General features: G+C 34.6%; 1 non-coding gene across 1 annotated transcript; it reads left to right on the forward strand.

The window, feature by feature from the left end:
• The first annotated feature begins 2,698 nt into the window (after positions 1-2,698).
• On the forward strand, positions 2,699-2,897 carry LOC123801194 (U2 spliceosomal RNA). The gene has a single exon (XR_006782151.2). It is a non-coding gene; the product is annotated as a U2 spliceosomal RNA (small nuclear RNA).
• The last annotated feature ends 690 nt before the right edge of the window (positions 2,898-3,587 follow it).

Below are 3,587 nucleotides of genomic sequence, written 5' to 3' on the forward strand. Positions count from 1 at the left end.
ATTGCTTGGCTATTTGATATCATATCCGTACTGTTGCAATAGCATCAAGTATTTGTGGGTTGCAGTATGCGGTCTGCAGCAGGATTCTGGTAAAATCTGCAAGGTACAGAGTTCAACATCAGGTGCAATGTGTCTTCACCAGACTAATTCTTTGGTGTTAGTTTGGATGGAATTCTGTCAATTAGCACCTGAGATTTTGTATTGACTGGTTTACTGGTATTTTGGTTAATTCACCAATAACATATGAAGTTATGTTCTGCTGAATTTTATCTGAGTCTTTTTATGCTGACTGCACAGTAAAAAACATAACAATAAAATAAAATAAAATTTTAAAAAACCCTGCTACAGGCACCAAGAGAATAAATGTCATTCATTAGATACCAGAGATGATAATTTGAAAGGATGTATGAAAGTGAGAAGTTATTATAGTAGTGAATTATTTCTACTAGCCCTGATATCTTTTGATAAAAATATTTAAATTTCCTCCTGGGTAGAGGATTGCTTTTCACTCTATTGTGCATACCCCAAAGGAAATTAATCAAGGTATAATTCTTTTCTTAAACAGTGGGAAGAGCTATAATAATAATAAATAAAAAAGACGATGAAAAAGGTTCTCAGAAAAGTGAGTTTGAAAATGGTTGGTGCTTATCCATTATGATGAGTTTTTCCTATAAGCTCTGATAGCTAGCTCCTGTCAAAATTACAGCTTTGCCACAGATTTAGTGAATTGCCCACTATTTTTAACAAAAGATCTTTTTCTTACAAAGTACAGCATTGTTTAAATCACTTGGAATGATCCTTTGTTTCCATTTTAATTTAAATGATATTTAAATGTATAAAATAATTCTACATTTAATTTAAATGATATTTAAATGTATAAAATAATTCTACAGAGATTAAAAGGGGAAATAGTCCTACCCTAAACTCTATGATCAGGTCTGTATCAGATTAACAAAGTAAGATTCCATAAAGGAAAATTTTCCATCCCACTGCACCAGTTCCATAAATGTTGATATATATTTTTTTAAAGTAAATACTATAGAGAACAAACTGAGGGCTACCAGCGGGGAGGTGGGCAGGGAGATGGGTGAAATAGGTGATGGGGATTAAGAGTACATTTATCTGGATGAGCACCGAGCAATGCATGGAAGTGCTGAATCACTATATTGCACACCTCAAACTAATATAATGCTGTGTGTTTAAGTAAAAACTTTTTTAAAAAAGTAAATACTAGACTGACTTTTTAAGTTATCAACTGCTTCTCTCCTAGTTTCCTCAAAGGCATTTTGTACTTGAAAGTATTTGTTGTACTGACATAATTAGGTCTGATACAAACCTGAAGGAAGATACAAACAAGGAAAGGTTACAATAAATCCACCCCTCTCCTTTTTTACCGTGCAGATGGCATCTACACAGTCAGCTCACATTTAGAAGAAAATCATAATACGTGACCTATGAACCCGCCTTGTAATGGCATGTTGCCCATAGCTATAACTCCTAATTGAGAAAATGGAGCATAAAATTACTAAAGCGGCATAGAGAACTAATATTTAAAATCACAAGAAAACTTAATTAATTGAGAGAGCAATCAACAGAAGTAAAGAGTGTTATTTAGGAAATGATTATATGAACTATGATAGAGGTGAAGATGGGGAAAAGATAAAACACAGAATGCCATTAATTTCATTACTTTTTTATGAAGTTAGGAAAATTAAATGCCATGACTTTAATAATGTTCACATGAAAGAATGACAGCTTGAATACATTGTAAAACATTAAGTTTCAGAAAAGATTGTTCGGAGCCAATTGTCTAATTATGTGCTTAGAGTTTTTTGGTATAAAAAGTGCATTTAAGGCATTTCCACAAATCTTCCTTCCATTCCCCCAGCCCCAGTACTGACATTTTTTTCCTGTCATGAGTCCCCTGTTTTGCTTTACATCATTTCAACCTAGGACTGTTTCTTCATTTTGAATTTCTCTTCCATTTAGAATCACTATTTTGTGACTGTTTAAGGCAATTATAAAGTACAGTAATGGAAATTATGCCCTTCTTTATAAAAAGCTCTTTTAAAAAGTAATGGAATTTTTCTGTTCTTCAAATTTACCATTTTAATTGCATCTTGTTTTTTCTTTTCACTTCTTGTGAGAGAGCAGAAGTGTAATATCTGTAACTGCTCTCATTTGCCTTCTCCTCTGTAATCCCAAGATCATAAGATCACCACAGGTTCATATATTATTCTTTTTTTTTTAAAGATTTTATTTATTTATGTGACAGAGATAGAGACAGCCAGCGAGAGAGGGAACACAAGCAGGGGGAGTGGGAGAGGAAGAAGCAGGCTCATAGCGGAGGAGCCCGATGTGGGACTCGATCCCAGAACGCTGGGATCATGCCCTGAGCCGAAGGCAGATGCTTAACCGCTGTGCCACCCAGGCGCCCCTCATGTATTATTCTAACACCAGTTTTTCAAGAAAGCAGTAATGATACAGGCTCATTTGATTCCCAGAGATATCTCATTCTGTAATTGCTCATCATTCTACTCATTTAATTTTCACAGAAATTCTGATAATAAAAAGAAGCCATCCCAAAATTGAAAATTTGGTAAAAGACAAATTTCCATTATGTCTATAAATAATATCATTGGTATCCATTATATATGAAATACGAAAGGTTTGCATTTCTAGAAACTGAGTATATTTTATCGCTTCTCGGCCTTTTGGCTAAGATCAAGTGTAGAAACTGAGTATATTTTAAACATAATATGTATTCCCCTCTGTAGCCAGACACTTGTAACATGTAGAAGTTGATCAGTACAAAATTTTAAGTGTGAAAAAGTATGTAACATTTTTTTAACAGCCACTATAGACTAGCACTCTTTTAAATATTTGGATGCATTTTCTTATTCAATTCACAAAATCACCCCCATGAAATCAAATTATAATTTATCCCATTTTACAGATGAGGGAACTGGGGCTGCTAGGTACTGCCCTGGGAATCGAGGATAGCATGGCAAACGACGCAAATAAGTTCTTTGGCTCCACAGTGCATCTACTCTAGTGGGGAAGATAGCCAACACCAACACGTAGGGAAACAAATAAATAAAGAATTCAAGATAAACAAAAGGTTACAAAAGTACAATATAACAGGCAGGGATGGTGCTTCAAATAACAAGGTGGAGAAAGCTTTTTTGCGGAGTTGACACTCAAAATGAAACCTGGAGGAAATTAAAGAACCACTTATGGAAAGAATTGTAATGAAATTATTTTAGTATAAAGGAATAACAAATGCAAAAGCTCCAAGTGAGAGAAACAATCCTAGCCAATAGAATAGGCAATTGACAGAAAGACAGTGTGGCTGGGAATTTGTGAGTACATATAATTTAATACAGCTAAAAGGATAACCAAGGATCATATCACTTGGGGGCCAAATCAGGCGGAACCTTGACAGCCATGTTGATGATTTGTGACTTATCTTAAACTCATTAGAGGTCACTGTGGATGGAATTCATGCATTTCCTCCCGTGCTAAGCTCTTTTCTTGTTCATGTATCCTTGTTTACACAGCATTTTTATTTTCTGTTTGTTTTTCTC

Source organism: Ursus americanus, chromosome 10 (genome assembly GCF_024610735.1).
Source record: "Ursus americanus isolate L20-20 chromosome 10, mUrsAme1.1.p, whole genome shotgun sequence".
Classification (NCBI taxonomy): domain Eukaryota; kingdom Metazoa; phylum Chordata; class Mammalia; order Carnivora; family Ursidae; genus Ursus; species Ursus americanus.